This window comes from Macaca nemestrina, chromosome 3 (genome assembly GCF_043159975.1).
Source record: "Macaca nemestrina isolate mMacNem1 chromosome 3, mMacNem.hap1, whole genome shotgun sequence".
NCBI classification, from domain to species: Eukaryota; Metazoa; Chordata; class Mammalia; order Primates; family Cercopithecidae; genus Macaca; species Macaca nemestrina.
Window position 1 is genome coordinate 2,745,752 of NC_092127.1, and position 27,507 is coordinate 2,773,258.

At 37.3% G+C, this 27,507-nt stretch overlaps 2 long non-coding RNA genes across 9 annotated transcripts in view; one reads left to right on the plus strand and one right to left on the minus strand.

Annotated features, from left to right (window-relative positions):
• The window catches only part of LOC112424009 (uncharacterized), a 93,231-nt gene that overhangs the window by 59,460 nt on the left and 6,264 nt on the right, over nt 1-27,507 (minus strand). The gene's annotated exons all lie outside the window — the stretch shown is intronic.
• Nucleotides 21,490-27,324, plus strand: LOC105466540 (uncharacterized). 2 transcript variants are annotated; one of them, XR_011620715.1, is made up of 4 exons: nt 21,490-21,957; nt 25,120-25,204; nt 26,659-26,721; nt 27,186-27,324. It is a non-coding gene; the product is annotated as an uncharacterized lncRNA (long non-coding RNA). The 2 variants fall into 2 exon arrangements; XR_978249.2 differs by lacking the exon at nt 21,490-21,957 and adding an exon at nt 23,580-23,642.

The window sequence follows — 27,507 nt, forward strand, 5'->3', positions numbered from 1 at the left end:
AATAATCCTAAGTTGTGAATCTAGAGTTCTGGCCGGAGCAGGGTTTCCTCAACCTCTGCACTGTTGTTACTCTGGACTGGATAATTATTTGTTGGGCAGGGCTGTGTTGGGTGTTGTAGGCTGTTTAGCAGCATCCCTAGTCTCTACCACTGGACATTGGCCAACAGTACCCTACCCTCCCACATGCAGCGGTGACAACCAAAAATGTCTCCAGAAATTGCCAAATGTCCCTGGAAAGCAAAACTGTCCCAGGTGAGTTGCACCGAACTTATGAGACATCCACAGGTATATCTAAAGGAGGTCAAGCTGTGAAGCTGTGGAAAGAGGAAGAAGGTTGAGTGATGGAGCAGAGAGCAATCGCGGCAGGAGAGGCCATAATGATAGTGAGCGGCAGATTCAGTATGAATGAGGAGTTAGCAGGGTTGAAATGATAGGGGTGTTTTCAGTGGTACCAGACAGAGCTTGAAACTGAAGACCTGGGTTGAACTTAACTTCTGTGCATGACTGAGTAATACATTTATGTGCGAAGCTTCCACAGCTTCCTCTGTAAAATGAGGGTAATGTTACAGGGTTCTTTTTTAGAGTTAAATTAAATACTGCATGTTAAATTACTTTATACAGTGCAAAGTGCTCTACAAAAAATACTTTTAACGGTATAATATCAAAGAGCTTTAGCTATTTCACATGACCGCTTTAGAGCATATGCAACACCTCAAAGACGAATAGTTTATAAAACTTTACGTTTTTAGGTTTGGTCACCTGTTTCTGAAATTTTTTCCAATGCCTTCAACACCTTTCTGCATAATCATAACAGAAGACAGACTTTGGACAAAATCAGGCTACAAGGTTTGGATAGTGGCCTAAAATTATGTGTTCTTTTTGTGTCCTGTGAATTTAGAAATAGGACATTTCTGGTTTACTTTAATGTGTTTAAATTTGTGTAAAGTACTGCTATATTTGGGCCTGAAAATCCTGTGTTTTTACCACCCTGTCGTCTACACGGTCTAAAAATATACCACGTTTCCAGAAAGGTTTCAATGCCTAGATTCTGCCTGAGTTTTACAGCCAACTTATAAACTCCAGATAATACAGGTTTATGATGGAAATGCTGACAGGCTTCTCGGTCTACCAGTTAGAAGGTTCTGTCACTGACTCGCAGGAAGCAACACTTAAAGGTTACTCGTTATGTTCTTTCAGAAGAGAGGGCTCGGAGAAGGTGAGTTCGGGTGAATTCACAGCATTAAAAGCAACATGCTTTGACGTTTCAGTTAGTTTAAGACAGAACTCTCTTGGTCTTAATTCTGGGTGGATGTCAGACTGTTTCTACTTTTAAAGAAGTCACCATCTGCAAATGAGTGTGAAAAAATGCTTAGGAAGATCCTTTGTAAAACGTGTATGAAATATTGTAACTGTTCCTATGAGCTACATCTGCCTGGAACTCCCACATATATTCTTTCCCGATGGCCCCTGGGATCATGCTTGTCTGCTTGCTCTGATAGGTTCTTGTCGGCTTCTCATGGTAGAGAACAGCTTCGTTCTGCCTTATACTGGCGTTAGGGTCCATGCTTCTCTATGTGTTATCACCCTGAACAGACCCCCATGGGTTAACAAAGCTGCCAGAGTGGCAGGAAAGCCAAAATTCAACTAATTTCATTAGTGTATTAGAAAAACATTCAAAGTTACTCTCTTACTAAAGGTTTTTTCACGTGAAAACTAGCTATAGGTACATACTGAAGTTTAACAAATAACTTCAGTAAATTCTCAGTTTCACACCATTACCATTAATATGAGAATTTATTTGCCATTTGAACTTCAGAACGGGCATCAAACTACAGTGGTTACCAATTTTAATGCTTTGGAGCTTTGAGTGCATGGCAGAAATGAGCATTAGAAGATAATAAATCAATACAGAATGCCTTATAATATAATTTCCCAAGCTGCTTATTAAGATCTCCTTTATAAAAAAGACATAATTTCTGTATACCCACAAATGATGCTGTGGTCATTATTCTAGTTTGCCTCTCTTCCCTGTAAAGTAATACAATTATTTGTTCATGAGGTGACAGCAAAATCTTTATTACTGTAAGGTTTTGCTGAAAAAAAAAATACACATTAAAATAAACCAGAAACACTGAAGTAATTTTTTGTCAGTTGAATTCATATTCCTGCCCTTTTAAAATGGTCACATGAAAGTAGAAAGATATTTTATATCCTTAGTGAGATATTTTTACTATTCAGAAGACAAACACAACCTCCATGTACTAAATCTTCTCTTATCAAACAAAATCTGCGGTAGTCTCAACGTAGAGGTTTCTTTCCATTATTTTTTGAAGTCCTTACATTGGGATTTTGGCACCCTAAATGGAAAAGTCTTTTTATATGTGCTATTCCTTTAAAAACTCTGCTGTATTATTCTCAGCACTGTCTAGATTGCCCATTATTTGTTTGCAGACCTTCTGGGCATTTTCCCCAGTACCATCCAAATCAGACCCCAAGAGACTTTTCTATTGAGTACCTCTTCCATTACTCTTCTATTTATTTCTAAAAACATATTAATATTGGACAGTGCCAAAAGATTGAGTGGAAGCCATGATTATATGGCATGAAGACATTTTTCAAGAAAAAAGATTCACTGCAATTTTTAAGGCATCTGTATGTAAGACAAGGTTGGAGAAGCAGTGAAATCGGGAGAGAATTATGATGGTATGATGACTTTGATTTTTACAAAAATTCTGTAATTTTTTTCACTTTGAGTGCATAGCCCTGCAGTTGCTGGACTTACTTGGAAATAATCTGCTTTATTTGATGAGTTCCAAGATGTGTGTGTGTGTGTGTGTGTGTGTACACATATGCATCTGCATGCAAAAATAGAGAAATTTATCCCTACCACTTAAATTCCAGCACTGTGCAATGGTTTAGATCCATCGCTATTGTTAACATTAATCATCCAAAGCATGGTTAAATATCGCATTGTATGTTGCAATCTCTTTATGCATTAGGCTGCTTCTAAAAATTTGACAATCCTGTAGCTTTTTAAAACAATTCTAATCCACCTCCTTTTCAATACACGCTTTTGGTTAGAAGCCATCATGTCTTTCTCCTGCGTATTTGTCCTGACTGTCCTGTGATTGAATTTTCCCTTCTTCTTCTGAATTGGTTCTGTTTTTTCCAATTATTGTCAGCATTCATATTTAAGCTCCACATAGACTTCACTATTATTCAGCGAATCGTTTAAAGTTATTTTAGTGAGAAGTGACAGAAATTCAGCTCAAACTTATTTATACAGAAAAGAGACTCCAATGACTTGTACAATTAAAATGTCCTGGGGTGGATCTGTCTTCAGGTAAGAATTGATTCGGCAGCTCCAACTAGCAACACGCTGCGGGGGCAGGGTCTCCCTAGCAGGGAGGAGCCATGTACCACCTACACTCTTCAGAGTCACTGGCACATGACGGCAGCACAAAGCATAGCTTGAGAGTTTTTAATTTTGTGGATTCTGTGTTTTGGCTATGATCTTCTGTTACTTATATAAAATACTTACATGGATTTGAAATACAGTATAAAGCAAGATGCAATCGGACAAGTGAAGTTTCCATCCTTCTGTATATCCTGATGCATCCATCTCTTGTTAGATGACCATTGTTTTATTTTTAAAATGTACAAGTGAACAAATATATTTACTGTTCATATATAATATGTACATAATCTGTGTGTATAGATATGTATATATACAAAGAGTAAATAAATATAAAAATATATTCACACAATGCGTAGTACTACATGAGACTTTTCTGTGCAATGATAAATGTGACAATATGTGTATTTATTGTTCATATATACATATGTACATAAATGTGTGTGCATAGATATTTATGTATATATAAACAGTAAACATATTCACACAATACATGGTTCTACATGAGACTTTCCTGCACAATATATAGCTAGGCCATTTTCTTTCAACTAGCCTCAATAATAATAAAATCTTTAATTCAAAAGCAGCTTCGGCTGGGTGCAGTGGCTCATGCCTGTAGTCTCAACATTTTGGGAGGCCGAGGTACGTGGATCACTTGAGGCCAGGAGTTCAAGACCAGCCTGGCCAACCTGGTGAAATCCTGTCTCTACTAAAAATACAAAAATTAGCCAGGCATGGTGGCATGCCTCTGTACTCCCAGATACTCGGGAGATTGAGATGGGAGAATAGCTTGAACCCAGGAGGCAGAGGTTGCAGTGAGCTGAGATCGTGCCACTGCACTCCAGCCTGGGTGACAGAGTGAGATCTTGTCTCAAAAAAAAAAAAAAAGTAACTTTATTTTAAATATTATAGAAACATATATAAATCTATATATTTAGCCCCACATCAACTCCATGTAGGTTCATGTTTGAATAATATTTCTATTCAACTGCACTCAATATTAACTTGTTTATTTTTTGTATGTTTTTAACCATTCTCTCCTACAACATTTCCAATCTAAACAGAATGTAAAACAATTTGGGGAAGTGTCCCATTCCTCCTACAGGCAAAGATTTTCCACATTAATTGTTGTTGATGTCTTTGTTCAAGAAAAATTAAGGCATATTTGTCTTTTTCAAAATCAAAAACCTTGCTGAAGGGCATATTCAGTTATTTGACAACTTCCGATTGTGTCTGAGAATCATGATGAATTACTGGTCAACTTCAGTTCATTTTATCACAACAAATCATCTGTAGTTCCCTGAACATTTTATCACCCTCCATCCTGAATAGTCCCCTCCCACTGCTTAACTCATTCTTCAATACTTATGCTCTCCTGCTCTTAATAAACTACTTTGATGTACCCTCTCACAGACAAAATTGAGGGCTTCTTCTTTATACTCTCAAAACATTGAGTGCAAATGCCACTTTCAGTTGTCACTCTATGTGATCAGTTTGCCTGTTTCCCTCTTTGGTTGAAGTTTCCTTAGGACAAGACTGCATTTTTCTTTCTCAATACTTTTAACACCTAACACAGTGCCTGGCACAGCAGATGCATTAAGAAGTTGTTGTATGTTCAGATGGTTAATTGTGCCCCATTTATTTTTATAGTCTGATGTGCCCAACACAATGCCTAACCGCAGATGGAATATGAGGCATCTTTCTTGAACGGCAAAGTTGAACCACTAAAAGGGATATTAGCATCTATTTAGGTTCACTTAGCATTAATGCTTCTATTTTTACTTAATGTTATAAAAAGAGAACTTACCAAAATTGCTCAATTTTAGAAAATTGATATGGAACAGAGTCTATGGGTTTGGAAATATAATAATAACAGCACATTATCCGGAGATAATGAGATTTTGTTTCTCTCTTTTTTTCTAGCCTGCAGTTTTAGTATTCTCTCTAGGTCTTCCTGTCATGCATTCTGAAGTGTTCTCTCTCATTGAATTGACTAGAATGCAGAACCTTCCCTCTGATTATAACAAAAATTCTCAAAAAAACCACACACATAGTTAGATTATAGCAGGGTGACTGTGCTCTCAAATATTTAGAAAATAAATAACATCGATAAAATAAATACAAATGATTGCTGGTAGACTGAATACTTCTGGAATTTGAACACTTTTTCATGTGACCTTCTTTAATGACTTTAATAAGAATTTGTTATTCTTTTTTATTGTCTAAGTATTATATTCCTCACTCTGAAATACTCTCATGAAATTCCTAAAATTCTTGCATTCATTACTTGCACTTCAGAAAATAACATCTGGCCTGTAAACTATGAATAGGAAAAACATATTGTCGAGAGCAGAATGTAGACGTTTTCTATTTTAAAATTAACTTGAATATGAATATGCTATATGGGAAAGTATAATACTCCACAGACTAACTTTCTGATGGGAGTGAACTGTCTGCTTCTCTCTAGAAGGACTGAGACAAAATCATTTACCAACATCCGACAAAGACAGACCACGTGTGCTGCCCCAGGGAACCCATATCTTCATACACTTCCTATGAAGAATGACTCATCAAAATAAATTATTTGATCTTGAGAAAAGTCAGTCTAAATCTGGTATCTTTTTAGACTTTATAGATGGTAAAAGAAGAATGTTAACTTTTCGCCTTGAATGAGGAATTAACATTTGTTATAATCTTCTTTCTGAGATTGCTCCTAAGTTTTAGAGATAATTTATTTGCAGGAACCTCCAAAAGGGATGACATGTCATCATAATTATATTAGCCTTTATTGCTAATACTATTGATGGAAAACAATATTGTTTTAATTACTACATATAGTATTTTCATATGTTGTTCTTTTGCTGAGGGAGGTTCAGGTTCAGATTTCATTTCTGTACCATGGTGGATAGCTTCCATTTGCCCTTCCATAGTCACCCTTCACCTTTCACCCAACTGTATCTGCTTTCTGCCCCGGGAAGTCCAGCTAACACAAACTAAACCAGTGGGCTCACTTCAGCTCTAATTTCCTGTTCAGTGTGGGCCAGGGAGGCATCGCTAGGAAGTCACGGTGGCTGAAGAGGGAAGTCGCCTCTTTGTCCCTCTGGCTTTCTCCCTGCCTGCTATCCTCCGGTTGACTTATCAGTCCAGGAGAGACCACAGCTCCTCTCCAGCAGCTACTAACACAAGGATCTCTCCAGATTTTGGTAAAAACTCCTGTCAGCTTAGTCCTGGAAACAGCTTCCTGTGACTAGCTTTGGAATATTGCACCTCCCCTTTTGGTTTTTCTAAATCCTGTTTTCAGTTTTGTAAATAGTCACCTATAAATCTCTCCTAAAAATACTAAATTTGAGTGAGTCATCTGTTTCCAGACAGGACCCCGACACATTTTAGAAAATGGATAGGGAACAGAGTCTACAGGTTTGGAAATACAATAATAACAACACATTATCCAGAGATAACGAGATTTTTGCATATTGTCCATAAACATTGATATACAATCTTTTAATTTTTACGGGGATTTATTAGTGTTCATAAGTATGGTATGTGAATAGACTCCTAATAGCAAATTTGCAGACATCCATAATGCAAGTAAAAGTGAGAAATAGCCATACAACATAGACTATCTGTTCACAGACTTTGTAGTCCATAAACTTCAGTTAGAAGCAAAGGATCTCATTCAGAGTCACATTTCTCATTTTTAGAACACAATTATAATTAGATATCTCGTTTGCCCTCTCTAAGACATAAACTACAAATTGGAATGCAAAAGCCTAAAAACACACTAACAACAAAAGTAAGTGACAGAAGACAGCTAAGCAGCAAGAAAGGTAATAGAAAATATAAATAGCAGACCCAAGCTTTAAAACACACAGCTGTCTAGAGCAAAAGTAAAAGTAAACATTTTCAGACACCTTGAAAGACCCGTGCAGCACCATCACACTCCAACTCGAGGGATAAGCTCATGTCCATATCTCAGGCTACATTTGCCTAAGAATGCAGACATAAACATAGATTAGAAAAATCCTCTCAATGAAAATTGAATTTTGATTTCTTTCTTTTTTTTTTTTTTTGAGACTGAGTCTTGCTCTGTCGCCCAGGCTGGAGTGCAGTGGTGTGATCTCGGCTCACTGCAAGCTCTGTCTCCCAGGTTCAGGCCATTCTCCTGCCTCAGCCTCCGAAGTAGCTGAGACTACAGGTGCCCACCACCACGCCCGGCTAATTTTTTTGTATTTTTAGTAGAGACAAGGTTTCACCGTGTTAGCCAGGATGATCTCAATCTCCTGACCTTGTGATCTGCCTGCCTCGACCTCCCAAAGTGCTGGGATTACAGGCGTGAGCCGAATTTTGATAATTTTTTAACTTCAAGTGGCATTATTTAGTTACCTGGGGAAAGAAAAGGATTTACATTGGAATTTTTCACACACTGGCACATATCATATAAAGAGTGAACAGTATGAATTTAAATCTATCATATTTTCATTTATCCTTCTGTCTACTAATTTTTTTATTCTTTCTATCCATTTCTCTTAATTTTTGACAGTTTTAGTCTACCTGAAGGCGGTATTTCCAAATAATGTTTGGTTTCTGAATTTGACTTCTCCTTTTCCGATAATGTTTTCTTCCACCCGATCTCAGACACAAACTAGACCTTGTCATTACTGACATGTACTGGCCCACTGTGATTTTGGTTTCATAAGTCAACATTTCCTGACCATCATCTCCTCTGTCTAGCCCACTTAATCTATGAAAAGAACTTATCAAAGCTTAAATTCATGGGCAATCATAGTAACCTCACTCTTGAATATGTGCTCACTCCCTTTCCTTTTTTCAGTGTGCTGTGCTGGGTAAGGCCCTTACTAAAGATATTCATGTCCTGATCCCTGGACATGCAAAGGTAACTTTATGTGGCAAAAAAGAACTTTGGAAATGTGATTAAATTAAGAATCTTGAGATGGAGAGATTATTCTGGATTTTTGGTGTCGGCTTTAAGTGCAGTCATATGTATCCTTCCAAGAGAGAAGCAGAGGGAAAGTTGGCACATGGAAGAGAAGGCCCTGTGACCACAAGGGCAGAGTTCATTGTGATGCAGCCACAAGCCAAGAAATGCAGCAGCCACCAGAAGCTGGAAGAGGCAAGAAATGGATTTTCTTCTGGAGCCTTAGAGGGAGCGCAGCTCTGTCAACCCCAGTCTATAGCCCTTGATACTGATTTTGCCTTCTGGCCTCGAGAACAGTGAGAGAATAAATTCCTGTTGTTTTAAGTCACCACATTTGTGGCGATTTGTTACAACTATGGGGAACTAATCAACTCAGTTTTTAGATTAAAATGCAAACACAACTTTGATTAACTCCAACTCCTGCTTATTCCATACTTGCATCCAGGTAATTGAATATAGTTGGGTAAAAACAATGACTGGTCAAGCTTTAAATTCACATGTTCAATTTATGACCAAAATTATCAAGTGGGTCCTTGATGTTCCCAGCAACCCTGTTATGTTTGCTAATCTATCCAAGCATCTTGGTGACAGTTGCATATCTTCTCTTCTTCCCTCCTCCATCTCCAATACTAACTCCCTCATCTTCACTTTCATCTGATGATCTTGCTCCTTATTTCATTGAGAAAAGCAGGAAACCAGAAGAAAGTTTCTGCAGAATCCTATCATGCCAACTACCCAGCAACTGGCTTTCTGCCTGAAACCACAAATTATTTGTGATCCTATGTAAGTGCAACCCCTCCATTTATGCAGGACAGTCTACTGTTTATCTATTCTGAGATAATTCTCTCTCTGTCATACATCATCTGCCTTCCCTTCTCTACTGAATTATTGCCTTTACTACTGTTATTTCATGAATCTTTAAAATTCTTTAGCCCCACTTTCTTATTATCCCTTGCAGTAAAACTCTTCCAAAGATTGACTTTTTTTCGTAATCTCAGATTCTCCTTTCCTTATTCTCTCTTAAAGCATTCAAATAGGGCTTTCAGTTCATCAATTCCTCTAAAATTGCTTTATCAGAGATCATCAATAACCTCGATATTGCTAAAACCAATAGTCAGTGACCAGCTCTCATATTTCTTGACTTACCAGAAATATTTGATATAGTTGTATACCCCTTTCTCCCTAAACATTTTTCCCCACTTGGCTGGTAGAATATTACGTTCTCTTTGGTTTTTCTCCAACCTCACTCCTTTGTCTTTCTGTTTCTTAATGTTTGAATAACCTGAGTTCAGTCCTTGATCGTCTACTCTTTGAGTGCTTTCATTCCTTTGATAATCTCCAGCCAAGACCACTGTCCTGAACGCTGGTCTTACGTATTCACCTGTTCTCTTGATAGCTCCATTTGGATGACAAATACACATGGCAAACTAAATGTTTCCAAAAACTGAACTCCTGATTTCCACCTTCCTCAGACGATCTGCTTGCAGCCACCCCTATTTCGGTTGGTGAAACTGCATCTGTCTTACCGTTCAAGTGAAAAGCATTGCAATCCTGTTTGATTTCCCTCATTCTTCAATATTGCAGATTCACTATGTCAGGAAATCATTCTGACTTCACCTTCAGAATACACCCAAATTAGATCCCTACTGCTTCCGGCTTCCTTTCTGCCTCTCTGCAGCCGCCATCTTCTCTTTCCTCTACCTCGATGCTCTGCTGACGGGTTCCCTGTTTCTGTGACTCTTCCTGTGCTGTCTATTCTTAACATATGAGCTGGAGCTTTCCTTCTGAGTGTCAGTCAGAGCATGACACTCCGATCAGAGCTCTGCTAATTTCACTTAGACAAAAATTCCCCAAACTTACAATGGACTACAAACTTCCACCTGATGAAGCTGCTCTGTCACCTTTTGAGCACATTTCTAACTGTTCTTCCAACTCAGTGGCCCTTTGCTGTTCCTCAAACGTGCCAGGAACACTCCAGCTCTGGGGCCTTTTTGCCCTGGTCCTCCCTCTGCTGGTTACTTTCCTGAATTATCGGCACGACTAATTTCTTCACCTCTTCTAAGTGCTTTCACTTAAAATCCTTCTCAACCAGACGTACACTAACCACCTTATTTAAAATGGCACCACAGTGGAACTCTTAATTCTCTTTATCTGTTGTACATACTAAAGAGCTGACTTATTTTTGTGTGTATAATTTATTGTCTGTCTCCCTCCTCTGAAACGCAAACTTCCCCAAAGCAAGATCTTTGTTTTGTTCCCTGATACAGTCTAAGCACTTAAAAACTTCCTGGCACATAGTAGGTGTTGAAATATTTGTTATATTGCTAGAATGAACTCAGAGTTGCTTCAGAGGTTTAAAATTTTTATCATAAAAGATACAATGAGCGTAAATTAATATTACAATTTTAATAAGTCATGTCAATCTTTGAAATTAATATTAAAAATTCTCATCTCTTCAAATATTTTAATTTTGAACAAAAGCACGTTATTATTATCATAGGACATTTTATTATGATGGCCTGGAAATTCGCTGGTTTTATAGCACACTTTCTGTCTTAAAATTACACTGAAAGATGGAGCAAGCTGTCCTCTTCATCGCAAACCACGCAGGATAATATAAGATAGTCTACACAGTTCATCAATGTGGTGCCATATATACATGAATTTTTACAAATAACCTACACTCCATAGTTTTAGAAAGTTAAGGAAGCAGAATTTTAAAACTAATGTATATTGAGTATCTTCCTTCTATATTTAAGACATTGTACAACCTAAATTCTACTATTACAAACATTTTAGTGTTTTTTGTCACTGTGTGAAGTAATTTACATGTACTGCTTCAGTGAGTTTTCTCAACCGTTCTATCAAGTAGGTAAAAATTATACACATTTTATATGTTAGGAGACTGAGGTGAGAAGAATTAAAGTCGTCTTTTCCAAGTGGCACTAATTGAAGATGCCAGAACAGGGAGCTAGACTTAGAATCCCAGACCTCAAAGCATGTGTAATACCCACTACAGATTTATGTAGGAGTCTAAGTTCAAATACCATTTTTAATTTAGGGACATTCCTTTCTGAAAATGCAAGTTCTCAAGAAACAGAAAGCAGCTCCGTAATAATGTATATAGTAGCTGTTTGGGATATCCATTCTAGAAATCCATGCATTCTGAACATAACTTGTTCTCAGCTCTTAAGACACCTTAGGTGGCTCGTCACCCAGAATTTTAGCTTCTCTTTCATCACATGACATTATAAAGTACAGACGTAAAATAAATGTCCTTTATCAGTAGATCTGCAGAGATCAATCACTGGTTGTTGATTCTTTCAAAAGAAATACACACACACAAACGTGTTCTGAAATGCACACACACAAAACAAGGATTTCCAGAAGGAGAGAAAAATTCCTGTTATCCACAATGGATATGAGGTTCAAATAGAAATCAGTGAAAAATAAAAAGTCTAACCAAATTCACAGAGTTAGGCCTGTCAAAAAGCTTAAGTGTTAGGAATCTATAATTCACGCTCACAATTGTGAAATGTCACTGAGGAGGTCTCCAAACAAATATGCTTTGTGGTGGGTGAATCTTTATGGAAAGTATGAGGGGGATTCTTCCATTTTAAGATACTTAGAGCAGCAAAATATGTAACCACTGGTGGCAGTTCCAAAACCTTGAAGAACTACAGGATGACAGTCTGGCTCTGCTGAAATGCAGTTCCCACATTTTATCTGCAATTATTTAAATGTGAGTCATTCTTGATGTGTATTTACTCTGAAATTAACAGTGAAAGATTACATTTCAAAATAAAGAAAGTATCTTTCTCTTCCCGTGCCGATGTCGCTCTCGCAAGCATGGTTAACGTCCCTAAAACCCACCGGACTTTCTGTAAGAAGTGTGGCAAGCACCAACCCCACAAAGTGACACAGTACTACCCGCCGGACTTTCCGTAAGAAGTGTGGCAAGCACCAACCCCACAAAGTGACACAGTACAAGAAGGGCAAGGATTCTCTGTATGCCCAGGGAAAGCGGCGTTATGACAGGAAGCAGAGTGGCTATGGTGGGCAAACTAAGCCGATTTTCCGGAAAAAGGCTAAAACTACAAAGAAGATTGTGCTAAGGCTTGAGTGCGTTGAGCCCAACTGCAGATCTAAGAGAATGCTGGCTATTAAAAGATGCAAGCATTTTGAACTGGGAGGAGATAAGAAGAGAAAGGGCCAAGTGATCCAGTTCTAAGTGTCATCTTTTATTATGAAGACAATAAAATCTTGAGTTTATGTTCAAAAAAAAAAAAAAAAAGAAAGTGTCTTTTCCCAAGGTATTTGTTGACCCTAAAAATAAATCTAAATTTTTCTTCAAAAAAATTTAGTGATTTTCAGCAATCAGTAGAGGGATAAATTAACATTGAGCAGAATTAATAAGCTAAATAATCATAAAAATGAGAAAAACAAGGTTATGTTTGGATATATATTTACATTTGCGAATTTATATTTAGTAATTTCAATGTAAATGAAAATCTGATGACCCATGAATTTACAAATGTTTCATTTCTGTTGAGAAAATTGTGTTCAAGTCCTGGTATAATTAAAAAGCTTTGTTGAGATATAGTTCACATACCATGAAATACACCCATTGCAAGTGTACGGTTTGATGGTCCTTAGTGTATTCAGACTTGTGCATCTATCACCACAATACATTTTTATATATTGACATCACCTCTAGAAGAAACCCGTCAGCCATTAGCTATCACATCTAATCATCCCACACTGGCCTCCCTAGGCAACCACTCATCTAATTTCTGCTTATAGATTTGCTAATTCTGAGCATTGTGCATAAGTGGAATTATATAATACATTGTCTTTTGTGACTGACTTTTGACTTAGCATTATGTTTTCAAGGTTCATCCATGTCATAACACATCGATATTGCGTTGTTTTCTATTGCCAAATAGTATTTTGTTATAGGAATATACTTCATTTTGTTTATTCATTAATCAGTTAAAGGACCTTTGTATTATTCCTACATTTTGTTCTAATGAATAATGCTACTATGAACATTAGTGTACAAGTTTTTGTGTGGACATGCTTTTATTCCTCTTGGGTATAAGAGCAAGACTGCTGGCTCAGATAGTAACTCTGTATTGAGCCTTTTGAGGAAGAAGTCCCCGATGTTTTTCTAAGTTGCTGCATCATTTTACATTTTACCAGTGTCATATGAGGGTTCCAATTTCTCTATATCTTTGACAACACTTAGATCTGTATTTTTCGTTACACCCATCCTAGTAGGCATGAATGACATTGTGATTTTTGCCTTGCATTTCCCTGGTGACTACTGATGTTGAACATCTTTTTATATGCTTCTGGTTATCTGTGTATCTTTGGAGAAATTTCTATTCAGATTTTTTGCCCATATTTTAATTGAATTGGTTACCTTTTCATTATTAAATTGCAAGAGCTCCTTATATATTCTAGATACAAATTGTGTGTGTGTGTGTGTGTGTATATATATATATATAAAGTTCTATATATAATTTGCAAATATTTTCTCCCATTTTGTGGGTTGTACTTTCATTTTCTGGATGGCCTCAAAGCACAAAAGTTTTTAATTTCGGTGAAGTCCAATTTACCTATTTTTTTCTTTTGTCATTTACGCTTTCAGTAGACTTTGCCTAACCTGAAGTTATGAAGATTTATTTCTATGCTTTCTTCTAACAGCTTTATAGTTTTAGCTCGTACTTTTAGGTCTGTGGTCCATTTGGGAATCCATCTTGTGTATGGTGTGCGGGAGGAGCCAAACCTTATTATTTTGCATGTGGATATCCAGGTGTTCAGTGCTATTTGTTAAAAAGACAATTGTTTCCTGTACAAATGGCCTTGAAACCCTTGATGAAAATCAGTTGACCATAAACGTGAGGGTTTATTCTTGGACTCTAATTTCTATTCCATTGATCTGTGTGTCTATTCTTATGCCAGCATCACATTATCTTTACTAGTGTGGTTTTATATTATGTGTTAAAATCAGGATGTGTAGGTCCTCCAATTTTATTTTTCTTTTTTGAAGATAGTTTTGGCACCAAAACAGAGATATAGACCAATGGAACAGAACAGAATCCTCAGAAATAATACCACACATCTACAACCATCTGATCTTTGACAAACCTGACAAAAACAAGAAACGGTGCTGGGAAAACTGGCTAGCCATATGTAGAAAGCTGAAACTGGGTCCCTTCCTTATACCTTATACAAAAAATAATTCAAGATGGATGAGAGACTTAAATGTTAGACCTAAAACCATAAAAACCCTAGAAGAAAACCTAGGCAATACCATTCAGGACATAGGCATGGACAAGGACTTCATGACTAAATCACCAAAAGCAATGACAACAAAAGCCAAAATTGACAAATGGGATCTAATTAAACTAAAGAGCTTCTGCACAGCAATAGAAACTACCATCAGAGTGAACAAGGAGCACAGACAAATTTACAAGAAAAAAAAAAACAAATAACCACATTAAAAAGTGAGCAAAGCATATGGACAGACACTTCTCAAGAGAAGACATTTATGCAGCCTACAGACACATGAAAAAATGCTCATCATCACTGGCCATCAGAGAAATGCAAATCAAAACCACAATGAGATACCACATCACACCCGTTAGAATGGCGATCATTAAAAAGTCAGGAAACAACAGGTGCTAGATGATATGGAGAAATAGGAACACTTTTATACTCTTGATGGGTGTGTAAACTAGTTCAACCATTGTGGAAGACAGTGTGGTGATTCCTCAAAGATCTAGAACTAGAAATCCCATTTGACCCAGCCATCCCATTACTGGGTTTATACCCAAAGGATTATAAATCATGCTGCTATAAAGACACATGCACACGTATATTTATTGTGGCACTATTCACAATAGCAAAGACTTAGAACCAACCCAAATGTCCATCAATGACAGACTAGATTAAGAAAATGTGGCACATATACACCATGGAATACTATGCAGCCATATAAAAGGATGAGTTTGTGTCATTTGTAGGGACATGGATGCAGCTGGAAACTATCATTCTCAGCAAACTAACTCAAGAACAGAAAACTAAACACTGCATGTTCTCATTCATAGGTGGGAATTGAGCAGTGAGAACACTTGGACACAGGAAGGGGAACACCACACACCAGGGCCTGTTGTGGAGTGGGGGAAGTGGGGAGGGATAGCATTAGGAGATATACCTAATGTAAATGACGAGTTAATGGGTGCAGTGCACCAACATGGCACATGTATACATATGTAACAAACCTGCATGTTGTGCATATGTACCCTAGAACTTAAAGTATAATAAAAAAAAAAAAAAAGAAAGAAAGAAAATAGTATTGACTGTTCTTTGTCCTGGCATTTTGTTGTGAATTTTAAGTTAAGCTTCTTAATGATCACATTGAATATGTAGACCAATTTGAGGAATATGATCATGACAAAAATATTACATCTTCTGATCTATGAACATGGGATGTCTTTCTTTAATTCCTTTCAATCATGTTTTATAGTTTCAACATACAAATTATGCACTTCTTTTGTTTAATAGTTTTAAGCATTTTATTCTTTTGTATCCTATTGTAAATGAAATTGCTTTCTTAATTTCATTTCAAAATATTTATTGCTAGCATGTGAAAATAGAATTGATTCTTCTATATTGATGTATATCCAAACACTCTGAACTTACTAGTTTTAATAGTTTTCTTTCAGTGCATTCATTAGGATTTTCTATATGCAAGATCATGCCATCTACAAATGGAAATAATTTTACCTCTTCCTTTCCAATTTTGTCATTTTAAGTTTCATTTTTCTTGCCTAATTTCCCTGGCTGTAGTCTCCAGTACAATGTTGAATTAATGGAGCAAGGGTAGACATCACCATCTTGTTCCTCCTCTCACAGGGAAACATTCAGTCTTTTATCATTGTGTGATTTTTAGCTGAGGGATTTTGTAGATGCTCTTTATCAGGTACAGGAAGTTCCCTTGTATTTCTAATTCGTTGCGTGCTTTCATCATAAAGAAATTAGATTTTGTCAAAACTTGTTCTGCATCTATTGAGATAATTACGTGCTTTTTGCCCTTTATTTCCTTTGAAATGGTGTATTACATTAATTGATTTTCTAAAGTTAAACTGACTTTGCATCCCTGATGTAAACCCCTCTCATTTATGATGTATAATCATTTTTATGGGTTGCTGGATTTGGTTTCCTAGTATTTGGTTGAGAATTGTGTGTATGTATTCATAAGATATATTGATGTGCCATTTTCTTTCTTTTTTTTAAAGACTTCTTGTTTTTAGAGCAATCTTAGGTTCACAGGAAAATTGGGAGGACGGTACAGAGATTTCCCATATTTCCCCTGCTGTCACACATAACCAGTCTCATTATCAACATCCCCCAAAAGACTGGTATATTGGTTACAATTGATCATCCTACGCTGACACATTATAAATCACTCAAAGTCCATAGTTCACATTAGGGTTCACTCTTGGTGTTGTACATTCTATGGGTTTGGACCAATGTATAATGACATGTATCCATCATTATAGTATCATATGAATAATTTTTATGGCCCTAAAAATTCTCTGTGCTCCAAAATTCATCCCTACCCCCACCCCAATTCCTAGCAACCGCTGATCGTTTGTACTACGTATAGTAAAACGATATAGTTTTGCCTTTAGTTTTGCCTTTTCCTGAATGTCGTATACAGTTGATCCTTAAACAACATGGGTCTGAACTGCACAGGTCCACTAATGTGTGTATTTTTTCAACTAAACACGGGTGGAAAATACAATATTCATGAGGTGTGAAACCTGTGTATATAGAGGGTTGACTTTAGATACACAGGTTCTCCAGTGCTTACTGCACAGGTTCTCCAGTGCTTACTGCGACTCAAGTAGGCATGGATTTTGGTATATACAGGGCTCCTGGAACCAATTGCCTGTAGGGCAAAAGGCAAAACTATAGAGATAGTAAAACAAATCAGTGGTTGCCAGGGTTTAGGGTCGGGGTAGGGATGAATTTTGAAGCACAGGCTGTAATTGGAATCACACAGTGTATAGTCTTTTCAGATGGCATTAGTTTTGGTAGTATGTATCTTTATAGGAATTTCTGCATTTCATGCAAGTTACCTAATTTGTTGGTGCTCCATTATCCAAAGTATTTCCTTATAATCCTTTTTCTTTTCTTGTAAAGTCAGTAATAATATCCTCTCTTTTATCCCTGGTTTTGATAATTTGGCTGTTTCTTATTTTTTTCTTGGTGAGCTTAAAAGATTTTTGTTTTTTTTTTTCAATTTTGTTGATCTTTTCAAAGACCCTTTCAAAGCCAACTTTTGGCTGTGTGGATTTTCTCTGTTGTTTCTCTGTCCTCCATGTCATTCATTTCCTCTCTGATCTTTATTAGTCTCTTCATTCTGCTGTTTTTGGTTTCATTTGCTTTTCTACCAATGTCTCACAGTAAAATTGAGATTCTTGATTAATGATCTTTTTTAAAAATATATATTTATAACCAGGAATTTCTTCTAAGCAAGATTTTAGCAGTCGATCATAAATTTTGGTGTGTCGTGTATTTATTTCAATTTGTGTTAGTATCCATATTAATTTCTCTTGTGATTTTTCTTGACCTATTAATTATTTAGAAGCATGTTAATTTCCGCATATTTATGGTTTTCTGTCATGTCTTTCTGTTCTTCATTTCTAATTTCAAAATTAAAGAAAAAATCATGGTTGGAGAAGAAAAGTATGGTTTCAAACCTTTCACAGGTATTGAGGCTTATTTTGCGGCGTAGTGTACGATCTGTCCTAGCAAATGTTCCATGTGTGCTTGAGAACAAGTGTTCTGCTGTTGTTGGCTGGAATTTCTGTAGTTTTCTCTTAGGTGTGATTGGTTTACAATGTTGTCCAAGCATTCTGTGTCCTCATTGTTCTTCTGCATCGTTGTTCATTCAGTTTTCAAAGTGGAGTATTGATGTCTCCATATAGTACTCTCAACTAACAAGGACTCCTTCCTTGACCAAACTTGAGTCGCTCTCCACTAGGCCCTTTTCCCAGCTAGGCCTCAAACTTAGTCTGCTGCCTTCCTCTGGCTTGCCAAGAACAGTTGCAATAAAGAATCTTGCTAAGCAAGTTGAACAAAAGTCCCTGTACCCGTAATCAAGTTCCTTTTAATAATTTTCCATCCACAAACTCTCCTCACTCTCCCGGTTGGTGGTGGCAGCCCTCCTCACTGCCCTGGTTGGTCTTCTTGACTTGTCTCTCCAATATGCAACCTCCACCCTATGACTGATCAGGGAGGTGGGCAATTAGGGTCCAGTATTCTGGGCCTGCCACACCTGGTGTAGAGCCTTTGTGTTATGAATAAGGGCTGGGTGGGGCAAGGTAGCCCCAACCTTTAGCCAAACTTGCTTGAAATTTACCTTCTACAATAGTGGGCCAAAAGTAGGGAGGGAGATGGAGTTAAGAAATGCTGGCTTCTGACTCTCCCAGGAAGATATCATATCTCTTCCTATGGAGTTTGAAGGTAGAGGAGAGAGAAACCCTGTCTTTTATTATTATTATTTTTTAATCACATCTACCTAGAGTGGAGCTTCTGTCATGCAAAGCTGCGGGTGAGAAAGATAAGAGTAGGTTGTGGCCCCAGTGTCAGACTCTTGCTAGTCCTACCAAGATTAGCAGACATTCTTGAATAAATGTTTCTTCATTTGGCAGGGCCCAGTGGCTCATACCCGTAATCTCAACACTTTGGGAGGCCAAGGTGGGCAGATGATCTGAGGTCAGGAGTTCAAGACCAGCCTAGCTAACATGGCAAAACCTCATCTCTACAAAAAAATACAAAACTTAGCTGGGTGTGACAACACGCACCTGTAATCCCAGCTACTCGAGAGACTGAGGGATGAGAATCACTTGAACCCGGGAAGCGAAGGTTGCAGTGAGCCAAAATCTTACCACTGCCCTCCAGTCTGGGCTACAAAGTGAGACTCTGTCTCAGAAAAAAAAGTTTCTCCATTTGCTATGTATCTTTAGGACAATTTTCAAAAACTTTGGTTTTCAAATACCGCATGTTTTCACTTATAAGTGGGAACTACACATTGGGTATACATGGCATAAAGATAGATAGCAACAATAGAAACTGAGAACTACTGGGGAGAAGTGAGGGGGCAAGGACTGAAAAACTAACCATTGGGTACTATGCTAACTACCTGGTGACTGGATCAATGATATCCCAAACATCAGCATCACACAATATACCCACATAGTACATGGGATGGTTAATACTGAGTTAAAACTTGATTGGATTGAAGAATGCAATATTGATCCTGGGTGTGTCTGTGAGGGTGTTGCCAAAGGATATTAACATCTGAGTTAATGGGGTGGGGAAGACAGGCCCATCCTTAATTGGGTGGGCACCATCTAATCAGCCACCAGCGAATATAAAGCAGGCAGAAAAACATGAAGCGATGAGATAGGCTTAGCCTCCCAGCCTACATCTTTCTCCCATGCTGGATGCTTCCTGCCCTCGAACATCAGACTCCAAGTTCTTCAGTTTTGGGACTCGGATTAGGTCTCCTTGCTCCTCAGCTAGCACATGGCCTGTTGTGGGACCTTGTGATCATGTGAGTTAATAAACTCCCCTTTACATATATGTGTGTGTGTGTGTGTGTGTGTACATATATATATATATCCTATTCGTTCTGTCCTTCTAAGAGATCCCTCATACAGAACACCTGTACATGGACCTTCTGAATCTAACATAAAAATTAAAATTGTTTTTTTAAATTAAAAACAACAACAACAACAAACGGATTTCAAACAAAACAAAAACAAACACACACAAAAAAATCTTTCACCAATTATGGCAAGACTGATGGGTCTGTGGAGTCCTTCTTACCACAATTCTGGAATTGGATCTCCAATCTGAATTTAACACTGACTTTATATATTTTTATTTTTTTATTTTTTTGAGACAGAGTTTAACTCTGGTTGCCCAGGCTGGAGTGCAATTGCATGATCTCGGCTCACTGCTATCTCCACCTCCTGGATTCAAGTAATTCTTCTGCTTCAGCCTTCCAAGTAGCTGGGATTATAGGCATGCACCACCATGCCTAGCTAATTTTGTATTTTTAGTAGAGACAAGGCTTCACCATGTTGGTCAGACTGGTCTCGAACTCTTGACCTAGAGATCTGCCCACCTCGGCCCCCCAAAGTGCTGGGATTACAGGTGTGAGCTACCACATGCTGAGACTAGCTCAGCTGGGGAGACCCTAACCCAGCGGCACTAGAGGAATTAAAGACACACACACAGAAATACAGAGGTGTGAAGTGGGAAATCAGGGGTCTCACAGCCTTCAGGGCTGAGAGCCCCAAACAGAGATTTACCCACGTATTTATTAACAGCAAGCCAGTCATTGGCATTTTTTCTACAGATATTAGATTAACTAAAAGTATCCTTTATGGGAAACAAAGGGATGGGCCAAAATAAAGGGATGGGTTGGGCTAGTTAACTGCAGCAGGAGCATGTCCTTAAGGCACAGGTCGCTCATGCTATTGTTTGTGGCTTAAGAATGCCTTTGAGTGGTTTTCCGCCCTGGGCGGGGGGCCAGGTGTTCCTTGCCCTCATTCCCATAAACCCACAACCTTCCAGCGTGGGCATTATGGCCATTGTGGACATGTCACAGTGGTGTGGAGATTTTGTTTGCAGCCAGTTTTAGGGCCAGTTTATGGCCAGATTTTGGGGATTCTCTTCCCAACAACCATACTTGGCCAAGGCTGACTTTAAATAATGGTTGCCTGGACATCAAATTATGATTTAATGTAACTTCAGTATGTAAATGTATTTGTTTAGGAATTATTACTTATATCAGGTTACTCAGACAATCTTTCGAGAATATTTTATTTATCTGAATATGCATATACATAGGTAGCTAGATAGGAGCTTGTTAATGAATAGGTACTCAATGAGAGAAAAAATATATATAGTTTTAAATGGCTTATTTCTTTTTTTTTTTTTTTTTGAGACAGAGTCTCATTCTGTTGCTCAGGCTGGAGTGCAGTGACATGGTCTCAGCTCACTGCAACCTCTGTCCCCTATGTACAAGCAATTCTAATGCCTCAGCCTCCTGAATATCTGCGATTACAGGTGCGCTCTACCATGCCAGGCTAACTTTTTGTATTTCTAGTAGAGACAAGGTTTCATCATATAGGCCAGGCTGGTCTTGGACTCCTGACCTCAGGTGATCTGCACGCTTCAGCCTCCCAAAGTACTGGGAATACAGGCATGAGTCACCACTCCTGGCTCTGGTTTCCATTCTTTATCTTTCCCTATATTTAGGCCCTTTCACCATGTAACACTGGTATGACCTACCCTCTGACTATGACCTCAGCCTTGTGGTTTGCTGCAGCCAATTGAATATAAGCAAACAGGACATACAGAAAACTTGGAAAGTGTTTACTTGAATAGGCTGGCTTGCTCTTTCCCGTCTGCAGTCACCACAAGAATAGGCTGGACTGGGCTGCTGAAGAATGAGACACATGAGAGAGAATGGAGTTGCCCGTTATACTGGTTGAGACTATTCTATATCAGAGCAGTAAGCCAGCCCCTAGACACAAGGAAGCCCAGCAGAAATCAGCAGAGCTCTTAGGCAATTCACAGCTGCCAGCAGTGTGAGCTGCTGAGCTCAGCTGAGCTGAACCTGTACTGTATCAGCTGAACCCACAGACCCTTAAGCTTAGGTCTTTTTCGTTCTTTGCAACTGAGGTTTTGTAGTTGTATGTTATAGCTGAAAATCATCAATTGTTAGATGTTTACTATACATGCTATTTTCAGTTTAAAACTCAGTATTATTCTGACAGAGTGAATAATGAATACATGACCAAATTTTTAAAAAAAGAAAACATTTGAAAATTTTATAATTATAAAAATATAAGCCATTAAAGATTCTTATACATTTCTATGTAAAATTATAAAAATAATAATGGAGTCACTTAAAAATGTATTTGAATCTTATTCACTGGCGATTGATAGATGAGGAAATTATTTTATCTAATTGCTAAATTTTACTATTTATATACTTCTAAAATATAAATTTAAAATGTAATATGTTTAAAAATATAGTTCTTTTGAAAAATTATTTATATTATTGTATTTATAGTCGGTGATATAGAATGGTCTAAACTAGTGTTATAAATTAGTGGCATGCTGTTTTATAACCTAAATCATCTTGGTTATCTAATTCTGCTTCTGTTTTTTAATAGGAATGTTTCTTATTTATCAGACTTTTATGATGATTTCTGTTTTCTTTAATTCTTGATTTTCACTATTTTTTTGTCTCCTAATGCTAAATTCTTTCATGTTTGAGAATGACTGACTACGGCCTTCAGTCTGAACTATAATGAAGCTGTCTGTGTAAAGGAAGGTTGCAAATCCTTCACTAGGGACATTAGCTATTGACTTAGAAGATTTTTCAATATAAGTCAGTAAAAGAAAAATTTCCCTGTCAATTGCTTACATTTTCTGCCTGGGTTTCTGTAGTTTTTTCTTTAATATTAAATTTTAAAAAGTGGGTGAATGCATATCAGTTTCTATATCAGCTTTTCCTAGAAATCAATGTGATATCGTTTTTGTTCTTCAGATTCAATCATTTCAAAGAACACTACTCAAATATACCTTTGAATTTATTTTGAAGTTTGTGTGGTTATTGTCTTCACTTTGGGGCCACCAATTATACTTCCATTTCCATGCCTCTGCTTTTGCCCTAATACTCTATTAAATACTCTATTAAATACTCTCTAACTGATTTGATGTATTTGTGTTTTTATTTTGTATTCTCTAATCTATAACATTCCTTTTACTTGATCACTTAGCCTTATCTATGTCCATTTTGCTTTTCATCCCAATGTATTTGTTAATAAAAATAGTTTTGTTCTTCCTTGTTTTATTATGATAGCTTTCCAATATTCCTCTTAATTTCATTGGGATTTTACCTTTCAGAACTTATTTGATTGAACTTTCAGGCTTATTATTTCCTTTAATTATTACACACTCTTGCAGGATGCTCTTCTCTTCCCTGGTTATTCACTCTTCCAGACAGGCGTATGTGTATTTTGCATACTCCATTCTTTCTATTCTCCAAAAAAAATTTGCTCTGGCATATTTGAAAAATTGTCAAATAGTTTTTCTTTTTCTAATCTTTCTAATACAGAAAATCATAGTCAAGATGAGTTTACCTGGAGTGGAAACCCCTGAAGCCATGACCAGCATACACATTGAGAGGTGATTGGGCAAATTGCTGGAGGCTGAGTGTGCACTGAGTGAGACTAAGAAACTCTCCGAACTCAGTCTCAGGGACACCCTCCTGCCCCTGCCACACTTCTGTGATTAGACCTCCAAGAAAACTCTCTCTCCTCTCCCTTCCCAACCGAGGTTCTCAGAGTAAAAAGGAAAGAAAAATCTTCTCATGTTTCTAATGGGGGGAGAAGAAAAATATGTATTTTGAAATATGTCCAAAGCATTCTCTGTAGCAAGACCTATCCTTAGGGAAAAACTTGACCATGGCCTTATCTGGCTTGTGAGAAGGGCAATGAAGCAGTTCCAGCTACTCTAGCCTTCTTGTCTCATTTAAAAGAAGGTTGGGTGAAAAAGCTAAGAAATACTTTTAAGGTCAGAGACCTTAAAATATTACAATTGGCAGTTTGAGCCAGAAGTTCTACTTGCATTTATATACTGGGTGAATCCTTATTGATACTCTTTTTTTTTCCTATGATTATCTTAGTTATTCTAGTCAGAGGTTTATGAATTTTACTGACCTTGTCAAAGATCAAGTTTTGGGTCACTGATTTTCTGGGTTTTGTTTTCTAATTTAAGTTTCATTATTTCTGCTCTAATTTTATTTGCATCACTTGATTTAGAATTAAACTATTCTTTATCTGGTTTGCTAACATGGAAGCTCAAATTATTAATGCTACATTCTGTCTTTCTTAATATATGTACTTAATATTATAAATTTCCTGTAAGCTCTGCTTTTGCTGCATCTCACAAATTTTGACAAGTTGTATTTTCATTTTCATTTACTTCAAAATATTTGTAATTTCTTTTGAAATTCTTTCCTCTGTGGGTAATTTAGACATATTTTTAAATATTTTTAATATTTCATTCTCTGGCTTTTTTCATTTTTGATTTTGTGATTTATTTTGTATACTGTGAATACAGTATGCCCAGTAGAATTTTAAATATATATTTATTCCCCTCAGTATTTTCTGAGATTCTTGGCTTTGTGGCTTGTTGTTTCTGGCATTACTTTGGGAAATTCTCAGCCACTATTACTTCATATATTTCTTCTATTCTGTTTTCTCCTGCTTCTATTTCTGATATTCCAACTATGCATGTTATACATTTGAAATTGTTTCACAATTTTGTCCTTTTTAAAAAATCTTTTCTATTCGTATTTCAACTTGAAGAGTTTCTATTGACAAATCTTCAAGCTCATTGATTTTTCTTCGGCCAAATCTAGTTTATTGATAATCTTGTCAAATGAATTTTTTATCTTTATTGCATAATTTTTTATTTCTAACAGGTGATTTTTGGTACTTTCACAAGGGTTCCATCTCTTTGTTTACACTTCCCATTTGTTTTTTGTCTACGTTTTTTATTAGAACTCTTAATATGTTAATCACAGTTAATTTCCTGTTGGACAATTCCACAGTGTGTGTTATATCTGAGTCTAGTTCTTATATTTGCTTTGTCTTTTCAGGATGTGTTCTTTTCCTGCCTTTTTAACATGTCATATAATTTTTTGTGAAAAGCTGGACATAATGCATTGGAGAATTGAAACTGAGGTAAGTAGGCCTTCATTGTGAAGCTTTATGTTGTTCTGCCTAGGAATTCTGCTATGCTTAATGTTTACTGTAGCTTCAGGTGCCAGAGGCTTCAAATATGTCCAGTGTTTTTCTTTTTGTCTCTCCTGATGTCTTTGGGCTTCTTTAGACCCCACTTCCGTCCTTAAGTGGAGTCTGCATCTTGCCTCTTTTTCAGTCATAGCACACTGTTATTACATGGAAGCCCTGCTGAGGTGGTGATAAGGTTCCAGACCACAGAAGCATTCTATACTCTATAATTACATCTTAGTCTCTCAGGAACCTGTTCCCTGGTTTCTGACTTAAAATGTGTCTTAGCTTTTTCACCCAACCTTCCTTTAGAAGAGACAAGAAGGCTAGAGTAGCTGGAGTTGCTTAGTTGCCCTTTTCTCAAGTCAGATAAGGATGTGGTCAAGTTTTTTCCTACTGAGTAGGTGTTGTTACAGAGAATGCTTTGGATGTATTTCAAAATACATACTTTTCCTCTCCCCCTGTCAGAAACATGAGAGGATTTTTCTTTCCTTTTACTCTGAGAATCTAGGTTGGGAAGGGAGAGGACAGAGAGTTTTCTTGGAAGTCTAATCACAAAAGCGTGGCAGGGGCAAAAGGGGTGTCCCTGAGACTGAGAGTTGTGAGAGCGTCTCAGGCTCCTGCAGTGCACACTCAGCCTCCAGCTATACGCCCAGTTACCTCTCAACGTGATTCATTTTGCTGGTCATGGCTTCAGGGGTTTCCACTCTGGGTAAACCGATCTTGACTATAGTTTTCTGTATTTACCTGTCTTCTAGATTTGGGGGTGGAGTTTCACCATGCAACCTCAATTTTACAATGGGTCAAGGAAGTCACTTATTTTCAGCTTATTCTGTGTTTTATTGCTGTAAAAACAGGAATAATGACTTCCAGGCTATTTACATGTCTGAGACGAAACTGGAAACCCCAACACTCTTATCTTCTTATCTGGACTGTTTACGTTTTCTTCTGAGCCATAGATTTCTATATACTGAGGCTATGAAAGGCACAAGTAAGAAGGGGAAAGCTAAACTAAGGGTAGATCTTTACTGAATCTGTTTTTTCCTCTTTTCTGAGATTTTGTTGAATATTCTCTACCATGAATGACTCTATTCCCCTGGTGATAATTCATCTTTGACGTGAACACGAATTTAGAGTAAAGTCTTGGATGTTCCTCTTAATTCTGTTGATATCCTCAGCATCACCTGTCAAAGAGTAGAGACTAGGTTAGGAGATTCCCAGAGCTAAGCCTCAGTCGTCTTCTTCTTATCTTGCCTTTCTTTTTTAAAATTATTGTCGTTTTCTCCTCTAATTCCCCTGCCCTTCTGAAATGTATGGCATTGTTTCATTTTGTTTGTTTAATTACTGGGAGTGGGGTTTATTTTTTGTCACTGAGTTTTAAAAATTCTGTTAATTATCTATTGCAGTTGGAAGATTCTGTGCTTACTGTCAAGGTGACACTCTCCGGAATTTTAAAGAGAAGTTTTAAAGTAGGATGCTTTGGCTAGTATTTGTAGAAACATATATAACTTTTTACATGATAAGCAAAACAATAGATATTTATTCTTCATTCCAAGGAGGGGGGAAAAACCCTTGGAGGAAGAATTCAGAGGCAACATCCTTAACGAGTGATCAGTAGACACAAGGCTCATCCCAGTGAGCCACTGGTTCCGGCAGCTGTGTGACTTTGAACAGAGATATCTACAATCTTTCAATATTGTTTGTGCACCAGCTGCATTCTCCACATTGTATTACTGTGGATTTATTGATGAGTAAAACAAATTCCTAACCTCAAGGAGTTTGCAAGCAAAAGAGTGACATAATGACGAAAGTACAGAATTCCTCTGTCTTTTCTCATGCTCAGAGATTACCTTCTTCATCTTTAAAATGAAAGGCTTGCCTAAATGACTGAATGATATTGCACCTCTAACCCTAATATTCTTTGATTCCCAAGGACAAGAATCAGAACTAACAAGGTATATAACGACAAAAGAATTTTCATCATGAGGAACTTATCAAGAAATCACAGAGAAGAGAGACTCACACTAAAGACACTTAAGATGAATGGGAAGCCCATCAGCATATTGTGTGGCCATATTTTCCAGAAAGAGTTAAGTGTGTAAGCTACTGTGTAGACCGTGGGGATTCTGGATGTCCTTGGGCTCCATCATGTGTGGTTTCTTGGCAACTTAGATGAAGCAATTTTTTATTGCTTTGTCCATGTAATAAACACTGATACATTTTTCAGTTTAAAATTTACCAAGTCTGCTACTGTA